Consider the following 17,147-nt stretch of genomic DNA (forward strand, 5'->3'; position numbering starts at 1 on the left):
ACATAGAATTCCTATATTTTCCAGCAATTCTACCCCTAGGCATGTATCCAAAAGAATTGGAAACAAGTGTTCAAATGACTGAGACACAAATGTTCATTGCAGCATTATTCACAATAGCCAAAGGTTACTAGCTAATAAACCATCCACTGATGGACAATACAAATGTAAAATAAGGAATAAATGAATTTTGAAAATGTGGTACATGTGCACAATTAATTTTCCTTTTTATTTTTTTGTTTTTTTTTTGAGGCAGAGTCTCATTCTGTCACCTAAGCTGGAGTGCCAAAGTGTGATCTTGGCTCACTGCAACCTCTACCTCCTGGGTTCATGCGATTATCCTGCCTTAGCCTTCTGAGTAGCTGGGATTACAGGCACATGCCACCATGCCCGACTAACTTTTGTATTTTTAGTACAAACAAGGTTTTACCACGTTGGCCAGGCTGGTCTTGAACTCCAGACCTCAAGTGATCTGCTCGCCTCAGCTTCCCAAAGTGTTGGGATTACAGGCATGAGCCACCGTGTCCAGTGAAATTTCCCTTTTTTTGGGATCCAACTGGACTTTATTTGATACAGAATAAAAATATGGAATACTTCATGAATTTGCGTGTCATCTCTGTGCAGGGGCCATGCTAATCTTCTCTATATCATTCCAATTTTAGTGTGTGTGCTGCTGAAGCGAGCATGAAATTTCCTTTTTTAAACAGGGTCTTGCTCTGCCACTCAGGCTGAAATACAGTGACGCAATCACAGCTCATTGCAGCCTTGACCTCCTGGGCCAAGCAATCCTCCCGCCTTAGTCTCCCAAGTGACACAGGTGTGAGCCATTAAGCCTGGTCACACAGTGAAATAATATGTAGTCATAAAAGGAAATAAAGTATGGATGCATGCTACAACAGGAATGAACCTTGAAAATAATAAGCTAAGTGAAAGAAGACAGACACAAAAGACCATGCTATATCACTTCACTTATATTAAATACTGGGCAGATCCATACATACAAAAAGCAGATTAGCAGTTGCCAGAGTCTATGGGGAGGGGGAAATAGCAAGTAACTGGTTATGGAGTTTCCTCTGGGACTGATAAATGTGTTCTGGAACTAGACAGAGGTGCCAGTTGCACAACAGTGTTGATGTGCTAAGCCATTACTGAACTGTAATTTTTTAAAAAGTAAAAATGATATATTCTGTTATATGAACTTTACCTCGTTTTTAAAAAGTACCTGCACATACATGTCCATATTCACATATATACACATTTATTTCATGATTAAAAAGTAACATAAAAGGTAAACAAAGTTGTCCCTTTGCTTCCATGGGAGATTGATTCCAGGACTCCCATGGATACCAAAATTCACAGATGTTCAAAGTCCCTTCTATAAAATGGCATATTTAAATATGATGTACACATATCCTCTGGTATCTTTAAATCATCTCTAGATTACTTAACACCTGATACAATGTAAATGCTATGTAAATAGTTGCTATACTGTGCTGTTTTACTTGTATTTTTTTAAATTATTGTGTTGTTAATTTTTTTTTCCCCAAATACTTTTGATCCACAGTTGGTTGAATCCTCAGATGTGGAATCCATAGATACAGAGGGTCAACTCTATCAAATGTCTCCAATAACTACTGAGTCCAAATTAGCCACTATTAGAGAATAAAGTTCTAATCGTTATTTTTAATTACCCAAAGGAAAAACTACTAAGTTAAGACGTTAAGAAACGTCTTCAATTGTGCAGTATATCTAGTGTGTTAGCTATCAAGCTTCTAGATCAATAAAATATATAAATTACCCAGCAACGTAGGGTTAAAAAAACTCATGCTTTGTAAAGAGCACTATCAAAATTTTATCCAGTTATAAAATGAGACTTATGTTTATGAGCTATCTCTTTAATTGTCATCTGCAATCAGCTCATCTTCTAGGAGATAGCTTAATCAATCGTGATTTAATTATACATATATAACTTTTGTTTATTAATTATACAATTAACAAATGATACATTATTTTACAATTGTGAAATACTACCATATTTATGCTAAAAGTTCTCTGAACTGCTTCAGGATGTTATTAACAAAATACTGCCTGAGGTCAAAACAATTTTACATATACGGTGCTCGCTTCGGCAGCACATATACTAAAATTGGAATGATACAGAGAGGATTAGCATGGCCCCTGTGCAAGGATGACACGCAAATTCGTGAAGCATTCCATATTTAAAAAAAAAAACAATTTTACACATACGATTAAAAAGAATTAATATGTAACTTAACATATAATGTTCAACAGTTTTGCTAAGACAGTACCAGGGAGAATAATTAGATTCTAATATAAAGGAGATAAAAACTGTAATACACATATAAATTTCTTAAATCTATTCAAATTAAGTATTGTATTTCCCCCTTTAGGGGAAATACACATATCTAAGCACGTTTATTATATGCTTAGATATACCATGCACTCTAAGGAACCCTGGGGTACAAATATAAATAAAACACATTCCCTACTCTTGGCAAAAACTTTAACACAGTAGAGGATATAGACACTGAGATATTTTGAATACGACAATATGAGAGAGAGGACTGTACAGAGTGATATAGAAGCACTTTCAGGACAGAAAGAATGTCCTGAAGATATTCCCTGAGCTGTATTCTACATGAAGCAAACAAGATTATAGGACGACCACACACAAACAACAGCATAGATTTTAACAGCAAGGGTTATATGCAGAGAGCAATGTGAATCAGTACTTTGCCATTAATTCTGTGATCGGATAGATACGGGACCTTTCCTTTGTTTTTAAATTATTATAGCACCTCATTGCCCTATCGTTGCTGAGTGGATAATATGAAATTTTATACATCTACACCTTCTTAGCATAAAGTGAGTACTGGAATAGACATAGCAAATAAAACTTTACTGGTGACAACTGATGGTAAAGATGCGCAAGGGAGATAAGGCTGGTAGTGATCAAAACAACTAACATATGTAAAAAGTACTTCCAGGCTATCATGGGATGTTCTGCTTAAAGGGATAATGGAATAACTGGCAGATTAAATTCTGCTGAGAAGTAGACAAACTTGAATAAAAATAAATATGTTAAAAAATATCTAGAGCTGCACAAACAATCAGGACAAAATGTCACAAGATTCCAGAGAAGGGAGAACAATCTAAAGGTAGGCTGACATTACAAGGCATTACGGAAGTAAAAAACAAAAATAAAGCAAAGAAAAACAAATAAATAAATTGGGCTGACATACTACAGCCACTTTTCTCCCCAAGAATATGTGTGGCTTCTAACCGGAATGCAAGACCAAGAATCATACTTTACCCAGAGAGAATCACTGCCATGTGGTAAAACTATCAGCAAAGATTCTGCTGGGCTCTTAGGGCTGGAGATAACACAAGATACCCCCGAGGGGCTAAGATCCTAGTGAGGTGCTCTTTAAGACTTCTGCCAAATGCTGACTTTGCATGTAGTAGAAAACCAAGAAGCAACCTTTTCAGACATTTTGTACTGCAAACGAGACAAGGATTCGAGTTCAGGATTTGCCAAAGAGGGACCCAAGAATTTAAGACTCTAAATTGAAAGGCCTTGAAAGCTAGACTGTATGAAGTCAAATCAAATGTACAAATTGCCTTAAAACAGTTTTGAATCACTTTGGTCCCTGACTGGATAAAAGTTATCAGCTCCCACACTAACATGTCTAAGAAAAGAAAGAATAAATCCTGTCTAAAAGAAGATTATCATCTGGAGCCTTTATAATTTTTACAATAACTGTTATTCAATCAAAAACTATCAGGCTGCCAAAAAACAGAAGCTTATGAATAAAAACCAGAATAAAAAAAAACCAAAACAGGCAACAGAGTTTTACCAATAATTTAAAAATAATCAAATGGAAATTCTAGAACTGGAAAATAACTGAAATTAACTACTTAATGTAAGTTGAACAGACTAAACAGCTAAAGACAAGACGAAAAAACTTTTTAAAAGATCAATGAAAGGCATTTTCACTAAAGCAGGGAAAAAAATATATATATTACAAAGAGCCTAAGGCAAATGTGAGACACAGTGCAAGAGTCTAACATCTATTTAGTGGAGTCACAGAAGAAAAAGAAAGAAGCAATATTTGAAGAGATAAGAATTTTCCAAAACTGTCTGACAAAAAAATTGTAATTCCTTGGGGCTGAAATATAAGTAGAATTAAAATGCATGACAACAGTAATGTAAAAAGCATGAGGGACAAATGTAGTAAAAAGTGTTCTTCATGGAAAAAGATGTTCTAAGGTTTTAGCATCCTTGGGGAAGTGAGGTAAAAATAATGATTGGTAGTAGCTAAAGTAACTCCATGAAGTATACTGTAATCTCTAGAGTAACCACTATGAGAAAGGACAGCATAACTAAAAATATAACAGATTTTTAAAAAGAGAAAAAAGACTGTATATTATTTATAATTACATTTATATGCAAACAGCCAAAATACTCCAATTGTTAGAATTTAGAATCAGAATTTATTAATGTAATGTATCCCATTAACAGCAAAAAGAGGAAAAAGATCACTCTGATAGTTGCAAAAAAAGGATCTGATAAAATTCAATACCCATTCAGGATGAAAACGCTACGAACTGGGAATAAATTCTTAGTGCCTTAACACACACAAACACACACACACACACACACACACACACACACACACACAGAGTAAGATTTCCCTGAGAAATGGGAATGAGACAAGAAGGCCACTATTATTATTTCCATTCAACATGTACTGAAGGTCCAATTTTACCTTAAGGCAAAAATAAATAAATGAAAAGCATAAGAATTGGAAAAGAATAAAGAAAATGGTCACCATTCACAGATAACAGGATTGAGTTAGACAAACTAACAAGAAATAACCATTAATGAAGTTGTCAAGGTTGCTGTATACACAGTCAGCATATAAAAATCCATTGTATTTTTATGTTAGCAATAATCAGTAAACAAAAATTTTAAAAGATATCAAAGTATAATTTAAAAGTCTACTTCCTACAAATAATTCTAATGAAGGATTAAATCTTTACACTAAAAACTACAAAATGATATTAAGAGAAAGTATAGATAAGCTAAATTAATGAAAGGATATATGGTGTTCATGAATTGGAAAATTCATTATTGTAAAGACATCAATTTTAATATACTCGGACTGACTTCAGCCATTGTGGAAAACAGTGTGGTGATTCCTCAAAGACCTAAAAAGAGAACTACCATTCGACACAGCAATCCCATTACTGGATACATAGCCAAATGAATATAAATCATTCTATCATAAAGACACATGTACACATACATTCACTGCAGCACTATTCACAATAAAGACATAGAATCAACCCAAAGGTCTTCAGCTGTAGACTGGATTAAAAAAATATGGTACATATACAACACAGAATACTATGCAGTCATATAAAAGAACGAGATCATATCCTTTGCAGGAACATGGATGGAGCTGGAGGCCATTATCCTTAGCAAACTAACACAGGAACAGAAAACCAAATACTGCAGGTTCTCAGTTACAAGTGGGAGCTAAAAGATGGAACACGTGGACACATAGTGGGGAACAACATACATTGGGGCCTACTAGAGGTTAGAGGGTGGGAGGAGCGAGAGGATTAGGAAAAATAATGGGTACTAGGTTTAATACCTGGGTAATGAAATAATCTGTACAACAAACTCTCATGATGGGAGTTTACCTGTATAACAAACCTGCACATGTATCCCTGAACTTAAAAGTTAAAAAAAAAAAGTGTACTATTTTCAGAGTGACATATAAACGCAATGTAAGGACAATAAAAATCTCAGTGCTGCTTTTGGTGGAAACTGATAAGTTGATTATAAAACTTACATGGAAATACAAATGGGTCAAGAATACCAAAGAAATCATGAAGAACAACAAAGCTGAAGAATGTAGAAGTAGAAAACATAAACCTAAAGTACAGCAGCTGCAATTAAGATGGAGTAGTACTGCTGTAAAAATAGAGAAGCTGACTAATAAGAAACAAGAGTCCAGGAACATATACATACACACACACACACACACACCCCTACACACACAGTTCATTTATGACAAAGGTAACAATGAAGTACAGTCTGGAAAGGGGGTAGGTTCAAAAACATATTTAAAAGAGCCATAAAGATATACATCATATTCTGTATAGCTTTATAGAAGTACACACAGAAAAATGATACAATCAGATGGGGTATTACTTACTGGCTTCCTATGAGCTCAATTGCAAAGACCTCTACTACTTAGAGAGAGCACTTAGCTACTAGAAATGGTTGTCCCTCTTAGAAAGCAGGTGCTTTCTAAGTATACTTGCTACTGCAAGTATACTTGCTACTCATTCCAGCAAGTCACTAACAAACTTCTTCACCAAGAGTTTTCAAGTCATGATTTTTCTCTGCAAATATCACAAAAAGAAGTACTTTGAAATTTGTTTTATAATAATTTGCTTCATAGCCAACTTTGCTAAACTTATCTATCCTGTAAGGAAGGGGCTATCTAAAATGTATAAATAACATTTTCCTGAAGAGAGGCAATTTAAAAACAGTGAGAACAGATTTTTTTCTAAAGGTTTTCAATATACCAGGCTTAAGTATTTATCTAATTGATTCTCAAATTAACTCTAAGAGGAAGATAATAACTGCCTCTGCCAATATTGTAGATGAGTAAACTAAGTTGCAAAAAAGCAAAGTAACCTACCCAAAGTGCCAGCACTAAAATTTGGCAGCACTTGACTGGATCTGAGTCCAAGCTTACACTGAATTCTTTAAGACATGTCCTTTCCAGCATTTAAGTAACAGCCAATGTTTGGTTTAAAAAACCCAGAGCAGGCCGGGCGTGGTGGCTCAAGCCTGTAATCCCAGCACTTTGGGAGGCTGAGGCGGGTGGATCACAGGGTCAAGAGATCGAGATCATCCTGGTCAACATGGTGAAACCCCATCCTTACTAAAAATACAAAAAAAAAGTAGCTGGGCATGGTGGCACATGCCTGTAATCCAACCTACTCAGGAGGCTGAGGGAGGAGAATTGCCTGAACCCAGGAGGTGGAGGTTGCGGTGAGCCGAGATCGTGCCATTGCACTCCAGCCTGGGTAACAAGAGTGAAACTCCGTCTCAAAAAAAAAAAAAAAAAACCCAGAGCAAAAGGGAGTCATACTGTCTTGTCAATTCATATGTGACAAAAGTATATAGTTTTCTATCAATTTTCTGATTTCTAGATACCTGAGTCATATATTGCAGCCACGAAGGAACATTGAGAAAAACAAATATGGTTCAAGGCAGTGAAATGAACACATTTATCCATCTCTTTTATTTCCCAACACACCCAATGAGATGACAACAAATTTTTACAAAAAAAATAAAGTGATAACAAGGCTAGAAATAAGAAAGGGTGTGATATTGTGATCAGACATTTTTAAAAATTCAAGGCAGATAGATGGCAATAAATTAGCAGCGACATAAAGGGAAATAATAATCCAGGGTATGGTAAGTATCCATGGTTGTTCAAGGAGGCCTAAAGAAAAATTAAACTTTCATCAAATACAAAGAGCAGGAAATAGCCAAGTGGCAAGTCTCAGGGTAATTATTTCTGAAACAGTATTTAGGCTAAATGAGACAGCTAGGGCTCTACCCTTTCCCAAGGGAGGCAGTTATAGCTTCTACCATCATGCCAAAGCCCAACAATTGCCCTCTAAAGGAAGAGGGCCACCTGTCTGGGTATGTTTCTTGTGAAAGGGCCAATTCCTGGGAGACAAACAGGATGCAGGTTGGACTAACTGAATATCACAGCAGACATTAGGAATGAGATGGGAAGAAAAGAAAAAGAAGGAGAAAAGATAACTTTTAACAGAAATTAAATAGTATTAAAGCACTCTCCCACACAAAATAAAGCCCTCCTATTTTGACATGTGTGGCGGTTTCCAACTCACACATGCAATGTCACAGAAGTTATCATGTTGAGACACCCTGCCCACTTATACTGAATGTGTCCATAACCTTCCCATTCAAGGAAGAGGATGCCAGGGAAACACATCTACACAACTGCACTGAAGACCATGACACCCAGATACCATTTCTTAGCAACACAGTCCCTCATAACATACGAACGGAAAGCCAAGGACAACAGACATTTAGGGGAAACTAACAGGTAAAAGAGAAGGTCCAAAATGGGAAGACAAAATTAACAAAGGACTGTCATAGAAACCAGGGGACAGAATGGTATACTTTAAAAAAAAAGTTTCATAAAGTACAATTGAATAAAACAAGAACAAGCTGCTTTGAAACAGTGATCAGAAACAAAAAAGACTTCTTGATTAAAAGTAAATGACAAAATACGTTCAATGCGCAAGATAATAATATGATCATAACTGAAGCATGAGTAGAAAATAAAAGAAAAAGACGACTTTTCAGGATACAGACTAAAAACATAAATATAGGAAATATGAGAAATCAGAGACCTGCAAGTCAGATTAAGGAGGTCCAATACCGATCTAACAGGTACTCTTAGAGAAGGTAAGACTAGCAACAACAGAGATACATACAGAAAAAAAAAACAAGATTATTTCCATAATCTGAAGGGAGACACAAGTTCATAGACAGGCCTCACAAACTGCCAAGAATGATAACTCAAAAAAGATCTATACCTACACACATCCGGATTAAACTTCAAAATTCCATTTAAAAAAGAAAATCCTAAAACTTCCATGTTATCTACAAAGGAACAAGTCAGACTAAAATCTGCATGCTGTATTAAGGCAAGTGATAAATGCTATTAAGAAAAATAAGTTCGACTTAGAATACCATATTCAGGCTGGGCTCAGTGGCTGCTGCCTGTAATCCCTGCACTTTGGGAAATCAAGGCAGGCCCATCACTTAAGTTTAGGAGTTTAAAATCAGCCTGGCCAACATGGTGAAATGCTGTCTCTACTAAAAATACAAAAATCAATATTTTTGTCCTCATTTTTGGTGTGGTGGCAGGTGCTGTAGTCCCAGCTACTTGGGAGGCTCAGACACAAGAATTGCTTGAATCCAGGAGGCTGAGGTTGCAGTGAGCCAAGATTGTACCACTGCACTCCAGCCTGGGTGACAGAGCTAGACTCCATCTCAAAAAAAAAAAAAAAAAAAAAAATTCCATACTCAAATTTATTCAAGAATGAGGACCAAATAAAGGATAGTTTCAGGCAACACAAACTTAAAAATTTGACATCCCATATTGAAAATGTATTTTGAATCCAATTAACGTCTAAATTTTTTTGTATGGTACACCCTTATGAGTTAAAAAAAAATCTGAATATACTCCAGTATGATGTTATAAAATATATACACTACTATATTAATATGTAAAAATTACAGATAAAAATTAACACATAGTTTCTAATAAATTCTGATATTTCCCCAAATTATTTTGTGTGCCTCCTTTCACATGAATGTTTCATTTTAAAGACTACAGCTCTAACCAAATGAAAAAGAAAACACAGAAGTAAAGATACAATAGAGCTGAATTACCTCAGAGGAAGAGTAGGAAACAATAACAACTATCAAATGAGAATCTACTAGAATTTTCCACTTGGAAAATTTTCATGTACATAGGATTACTTTGTGTTGGGCCATTCCACTTTGTTCTATAGTAGGTATACATATAATCACCTATTTCTAGATTAAAAATCTTTAGAATTGGCTAAAAAAGTAAAAAAAGTTATAGTCAGAACAAAATGCAAATACCTTGATGATGCAAAATTAACAACTAATTAAAATTGGGAGACTGAAGGAGTAAGGAAAGGAACAAGACTATGATTCAGAAACATGGTACTATCTAGAGCTAATAAAGAATTCATATAACATTACAGAAACATTATATAAACATTTCACTAACAAAAGGGAAAGCAAGCACAATAAAAACTGGGAATGAAGCTGAGAATGGGTGATTTCCTATCTCTTTACTCTCTTACATAATGCAAATATGGATACAACTTTTTTTTTTTTTTTCCCCAGACACGTTCTCATTTTAACTTAGGCTGGAATGCAGTGACACAATCAAGGCTCACTGCAGCCTCAACCTCCCAGGCTCAAGTGATCCTCCTCCCTCAGCCTCCTGAGTAGCTCAGACTACGGGCATGTGCCACCGTTCTTTGCTAATTGCTTTTTAAAAAATGTTTGTACTGATGCAGGTCTTGCTGTTACTCAGGCTGGTTTCAAAGTCCTGGCCCTGAGCAATCATCCTGCCTCACAAAGTGCTTGGATTACAGGCATGGGCCACTATGCCCTGCCACAACTTCTATTTTTAGAAAAGCACTATAAAGTAGGGAAAAAAGCAGTATATAATACAGTATGTCAATTATCTGGAAAACTGAAATCAGTTACTGACTGCCATAGTCAGCTCACGTGAAACATTTCTACCACCCTGATACTATTTGGCCCTATGTCCACCCAAATCTCATCTTGTAGCTCCCAAAATTCCTGTGTGTTATGGGAGGAACATGGTGGGAGATGACTGAGTCATGGGGGCGGGTCTTTCCCATGCTGTTCTCATGAGAGCTGATGGTTTTAAAAACACGAATTTCCCTGCACAAGCTCTCTTCTCTTGTCTGCCACCATATGAAACATGCGTTTCACTTTCTGCCATGACTGTGAGGCTTCCCCAGCCATGTGGAACTGTAAGTCCAACTAAACCTTTCTTTTGTAAATTGCCCAGTCTCAGGTATGTCTTTACCAGCAGCGTGAAAATGAACTAATATAGTAAATTGGTACCAGCAGACTGGGGTGATGCTGAAAAGATAACCAAAAAATGTAGAAGCGACTTTGGAACTGGGTAGCAGACAGAGACAGGAATAGTCTGGAGGGCTAAGAAGAAGACAGGAAAATAGGGGAAAGTTTGGAACTTTGGAGAGACTTGTTGAATGGCTTAAGCAAAATGCTAATAATGATATGGACAATGAAATCCAGACCAAGGTGGTCTCACAGGGAGATGAGGAACTTGTTAGAAACTAGAGCAAAGGTGGTTCTTGTTATGTTTTAGCAAAGAGACTGGTGGCATTTTGTCCCTGCCCTAGAGATTTGTGGAACTTTGAAGTTGAGAGAGATGATTTAGGGTATCTGGCAAAAGAAATTTCTAAGCAGCAAAGCATTCAAGAGGTGACCTGGGTGACGTTAAAGGCATTCAGTTTCATAAGAGAAACAGCACACATGTTTGGAAAATTTGTAGCCTAACAATGTTATAGAAAAGAAAATCCCATTTTCTGAAGAGAAGTTCAAACCAGCTGCAGAAATTTGCGTAAGTAATGAGGAGTCAAATGTGAATTCCAAAACAATGGGAAAAATGTCTCCAGGGCATGTCAGAGATCTTTGTGGCAGGCCTTCCTATCGGGCGTCTGGAGGTTTAGAAGGAAAAAATGGTTTCATGGGCTGGGCCTAGGGTCCCTCTGCCATGTGCAGTCTAGGGACTTGGTGCACTGCATCCCAGCCACTCCAGCTGTGACTAAAGGGGGTCAAGGTACAGTTTGGGCTTTTGCTTCAGAGGGTGGAAGCCCCAGGTCTTGACAGCTTCCACCTGGTGTTGGGCCTGCAGGTGCACAGAAGTCAAGAATTGGTTTGGGAACCTCTGCCTAGATTTCAGATGTATAGAAATGCTTGAATGCCCAGGCAAAAAAAGTCTGCTGCAGGGCGGGGCTCTCATGAAGAACCTCTGCTAGGGTAGTGTAGAAGGGAAATGTGGGGTCAGAATCTCCCCACCCACAGAATTCTACTGAGGCACCTCCTAGTCCAGCTATGAGAAGAGGGCCACCATCCTCCAGACCCCAGAATGGTAGATCCACTGACAGCTTCTACTGCGTGCCTGGAAAAGCCGCAGACACTCAACACCAGCCTGTGACAGTAGCCGGGAGGGAGGCTGTACGCTGCAAAGCCACAAGGGTGGAGCTGCTCGAGACCATAGGAACCTACCTGTTGCATCAGCGTGACCCAGATGCAAGACATGGAGTCAAAGATCATTTTGAAGCTTTAAGATTTGACTGCCCTGCTGGATTTGACTTGCATGGGGGCCTGTAGCCCCTTTGTTTTAGCCAATTTCTCCCATTTGGAACAGCTATATTTACCCGATGCTTGTACTCTCATTGTATCTAGGAGGTAACTAATGTGCTTTTGATTTTACAGGCTCAGAGACAGAAGGGAATTGTCTCAGATGAGACTTAGGACTGTGGACTTTTGAGTTGAGACTCTGGTGGACTGTTGGAAAGGCATGATTAGTTTTGAAATGTGAAGATATGAGATTTGGGAGGGGTCAGGGATAGAATAATATGGTTTGGCTCTGCGTCCACACACAAATCTCATCTTGTAACTCACATAATTCCCACATGTTGTGGAAAGGACCTGGTGGGAGATGACTGAATCATGGGGGAGGGTGTTTCTCATGCTGTTCTTATGACAGTGAGTAAGTCTCACGAGATCTGATGGTTTTAAAAATAGGAATTTCCCTGCAAAATATCTCTTGTCTGCTGTGAGATGTGCCTTCTGCCATAACTGTGAGGCTTCCCCAGCCACATGGAACTGTAAGTCTCATTAAACCTTTCTTTTGTCAATTGCCCAGTCTTGGGTATGTCTTTATTGGTGTGAAAACAGCCTAATATACACCCCCAATAATCTACTTCGTTTATTGTCTTTTACTATATAGTTTATTTGCATGGCTGTGTTATTACCTATGTATAATCTCTATATTTTATTCATTTCTATAAGTCAAAGCCTGGCATAACACTCAGTGTTTGTTTAAAAATAAAATGAAAAAGGAAGGGGGCTAGTTTTGTTTTGAGGGAATTAATGGACTAGCTAATTTTGACCTACACATGAAAACAGTTAAGTCCATCTTATAGTTTTAATTATTCAAAACCAGTTTACTTAAAGATGACTAAACTGTGTACTAAATGGAAGAGGCTCCGCTCTGAAATAGAAACAGCTGTGTCCTTCAGCGGACTGATTAGACTAAGTGGTAGAGTGGGACACCACTGCTACGGAAAAGAATGTTGGAGGGGCAAGAAGAGCGGGTGGTAAAAGATGCAGCAATGGCAACAGCTGAACCCTCAAGAAAAAAAAAATGGCTAAGGACAGCTACAAAATATTCCTTCTTCTTAGCTATATATATTTCTATTTAAGGGGAAAGCCAATAGAGCTGGGGAAAAGGAAGGAGAGGATGGGTACACTGAAGTCATTGGTGTTGGAAATATATTTATACAGGGCCCCAGTTTTAAAAAAAGGGCAGGGGAGTGAACAAATACCTTCATTTCCTTTAGTCTACTCACCTGGGTCCTTGAGGCATAAGTAAAACAGCTATTCTAAGAATAAAAAACAAACAAACAAAAAAGATAAAATAGCTATTCTACAGTGTGAGCTCTCTGCCAAAGCAAAAGGCAACTATCTAGAAAAGACAATAAATGAAGGAGGTTATTGGGGGTGTATATTGGGCTGTTTTCATGCCAATAAAGTCTGACAGGTTTTGTTCAATCAATTTTATCAGGTTGAATTACATGATACCGACATTTTTTAGGTCAAAAGCATAATACTGGTAATTTCATGTGGTCCTAAACCAACACTCCCACCCTCTTAAGTGATTACAATAGTAGATCTTAAGGCTTTATGTTTTTCTAGGGCAGTAAATCTCAAAGCTAAGTGTGTATTAGAATCACCTTGGAGGGCTTGTTTAAACAAAATACTGGGCTTCAATCCTGGAGTTAAGGATTCAGTGGGTCTGAGTCAGGTTCCCAAATTTGCATTTCTAATGAAGTCTCAGGTGGTCCTGGGATCTCACACTAAGAACTTCTGTTCTAGTCTGCAGGCTGAACCAGGAAGCTATCAACAGCACTAATAAAAAAACTTTATCATCATGCCCCCCAGCTGTTCTTCATTTGTCCTCCATCTCTGAATAAGTCTTCCATTTTACTTGGGTACTATCCTGAGGAATTGGACTATCAACTTTTTTTTTTTTTTTGTGGCGGGGGATCTTATTCTAATGTTAGGGAATCTCTTTTGAAATCCGTAACATCTTCCAACACTAAAAGCAAGGAGGTAGTTTTAATTACATTTTACACATATACGGACAGTTTACAAGGGTAGGAAAGACTTCCAGATATTTTTGGAACAACTCTTTTTCTACTTGATAATTCCTAAAAGCTATTAACATATGCTGTTATAAAAGCAGAGATTTAAAGCCTCTATTTACTGCTGCCTTGTCACTTACTGCCAGGGTCTCCGTCAAAAAATAACTAAAAATTAAACTAAGAGGGAAACCCTGTGTACTACGATATAACCCCACAAATGCTCTGCATTTCTGTTACTTTAATGTATTTTCAAAGAAAAGATTAAAAGAAAACATCTAACAATATTTCTAGATATAGGCACGATGTCATTTCCATGGCAATAGTAAAAATGGGGAGGGGGGGAAGCTCTGGGGTCCGTGTGCTGAGATACCCAGATTCTATTTCTAGCCATTTCATGTTTCAGGCGATGTACTCTTGGGCGCATCACTGACCTTCTGATTACGCACAGAACTGGAGGCAAGACTAAGTTCTGTCCAGTTCTACCATAAGTTAATACAGATTCATAAACTGTAGTGTAAAATTTACTGAACATCACCAATAACTTCCTCACACTGCAATTACCCTCTTTTAAAAAACAAACTACAGGTCATTGCAGAACCTGATTACTTTTCCTAGAGCATAATGTATTAAAGATATTCTGGATCTCTGGCAACCACTTTTTAAAATCACTGTTTGCAAACAACTACATTTATATGGCATGCTAGTTGTGACAAGTCCAATTTTTTATATTATGTATTAATAATGTATAATCAAGGCATATAAGAAAAGAGGAAGCCCAGTGTACCTGTGTTAATAGCCTTATACAGTATTAGGATTTTAAAAAATCAGCTTTATTGAATTAGCATCATAGTTTACAACTACAGTTATTGAACCTCATGAGGTAAGATTTTACATTATAGTAATATATAAACAGGGTAATAAACTACAATGGGCCAGCCTAGCAGTAGGGTGACTACTCACAATGGAAAGTTACATGGCCTCTTCTTTGTTAAAACATCATTTATTCATCTGTTCACTCTCTCTCTTATTCACTGACTCATTTGGGTATTTTGGGGGAACCTACACTAATGCAGGTCCTGTGGAAACAAGGAAGGGCAACACAAAGACAGCTCCTGATCTCATAATTTGAACTAGCTCTCAGAGGTCCTCTAGATAAAATCTTCTACAAATTCAAATGTGCTGAAAAGAATAAAGAAAACCAGCAAAACCTGACCATACCTTTTTTGGTAAAAATTACTAACAGCTGAAACCAAATGTTGGGACTCAAATGTGTATCTGTGTACATGTATATATGTATGTACATATGTATTTTTAAGCAGCACAAATATGATAAAAGGGACAGGATCATCCTTACTCTGAATGCCAAAACAGTACCTTCCAGTTCACTATAGTCTCTAAAAACAAATTTACTTGAGCACTGGCCTACGAAGTTTAGCAAATTTCATCAATCCCAGCACTTCGGGAGGCCAAGATGAGTGGATCACGAGGTCAAGAGATCGAGACCATCCTGGTCAACATGGCGAACCCTCGTCTCTACTAAAAATACAAAAAATTAGCTGGGCATTGTGGTGCACACCTGTAGTCCCAGCTACTCGGGAGGCTGAGGCAGGAGCATTGCTTGAACCCGGGAGGCGGAGGTTGCGGTGAGCCGAGATCGCGCCACGGCACTCCAGCCTGGGTAATAAGAGCGAAACTCTGTCTCAAAAAAAAAAAAAAGCTCTGAAAAGACAGAAGGAATCAGAAATTACCTATTCATAGTCAGTTTTTTATAAAAACATTATGGAATACAAAATATACATTTTTGTTATAACAACATTTAATCCAAGTTCTAGTTTAGTTTATAAACTATAGTAGCATCCTTCTTTTATTCAGCTCACAGAGGAGTTATTTCAACTAACAAATGACAGATAATTTAACCTTATCTCTTCTTTAAGCACCAACATTTCATTTTAATCTTAAATGTCACCTCTTCTATAAACTTTTACTAACTACCCTTTTATTTCTATACCATTTTCCTAGGTAAAAATTACTCCCTAACTACCTGGGATTTTCACAAAAAATGCCATCTGCACAGAATTAATGAAATGTAGTTAACAGTACAATCGGTTGCAGTTTGTTTTACACCTTAAAACTTTTTAAAAAATTTATTTTTTATTTTTCTCACAGGGTCTCACTCTGTCACTCATGCTGGAGTGCAGAGGTATGATCATGGTTCACTTCAGCCTTGACCTTCCAGGTGAGCAATACTCTCGCCTCAGCCTCCCAAGCAGCTGGGAATACAGGAGTATGCCCACACCTGTGTAATTTTATGTCTTTTTTCAGATGTGGTCAAGCTATGTTGCCTAGGCTAATCTTGAACTCCTGGGCTCGACTGATCCTCCCACCTAAACTTTACTCTTCACACATATTATTTCAATTGATCCTCTAAACAAACCTGTTAAGTATTTACTTCTATTCTACACATAGAGAAACTGAAACACAGAAAAGCTATTCTATTAAAGCTCACAGAGGTTTTTTTTTTAAGCCAAACAAATCAGAAATTGAATCCAGAATTTTTAAGAGAAAACATTATGATTTTTCCAATTCATCAAATATGCTAAGATCCTTGAGATTATTATATTTCCGTCTTTATGTAACCCTACTGCCGAGTATAGAATGCGACAGAGAGTAAGCAAAGATATGGATAAGAAGTCAACCACTAGTAAAGAATTACATGTTTATAAAACAGTACATAATTTAATGCCTTCTAAAACAAAGTGCCAAAAATAATTTAATATTACAGAATGATTCAGAGAACACCATCACAGTTAAGAGTTTAGTTTCTGATATCAGACTTGGGTTCAATACCAAAGCAGTATAATGTCTCTGGGTCTCAGTTTTCTTGTCTATAATATGGGAATAATAAATGGTAATTATCTCAAATGGCTGGTATATTGAATGGGGATGTACAGAAGACACTTAGTACAGTGTCTGGTAGATAGAAAGGACTCGATAAATTATTTGTATGAGTATCAATATGAAACTCAAAG

At 37.1% G+C, this 17,147-nt stretch overlaps 1 protein-coding gene and 2 non-coding genes across 3 annotated transcripts in view; 1 reads left to right on the top strand and 2 right to left on the bottom strand.

Moving 5' to 3' along the window:
* SPOPL (speckle type BTB/POZ protein like) overlaps nt 1-17,147 on the bottom strand; it is a 64,875-nt gene that overhangs the window by 30,263 nt on the left and 17,465 nt on the right. The window lies entirely within an intron of this gene.
* Nucleotides 577-683, bottom strand: LOC120364396 (U6 spliceosomal RNA). Its single transcript, XR_005579658.1, has one exon. It is a non-coding gene; the product is annotated as a U6 spliceosomal RNA (small nuclear RNA).
* Nucleotides 2,114-2,220, top strand: LOC120364384 (U6 spliceosomal RNA). Its single transcript, XR_005579646.1, has one exon. It is a non-coding gene; the product is annotated as a U6 spliceosomal RNA (small nuclear RNA).

The sequence above is a fragment of the Saimiri boliviensis genome, chromosome 5 (assembly GCF_048565385.1).
Source record: "Saimiri boliviensis isolate mSaiBol1 chromosome 5, mSaiBol1.pri, whole genome shotgun sequence".
Classification (NCBI taxonomy): domain Eukaryota; kingdom Metazoa; phylum Chordata; class Mammalia; order Primates; family Cebidae; genus Saimiri; species Saimiri boliviensis.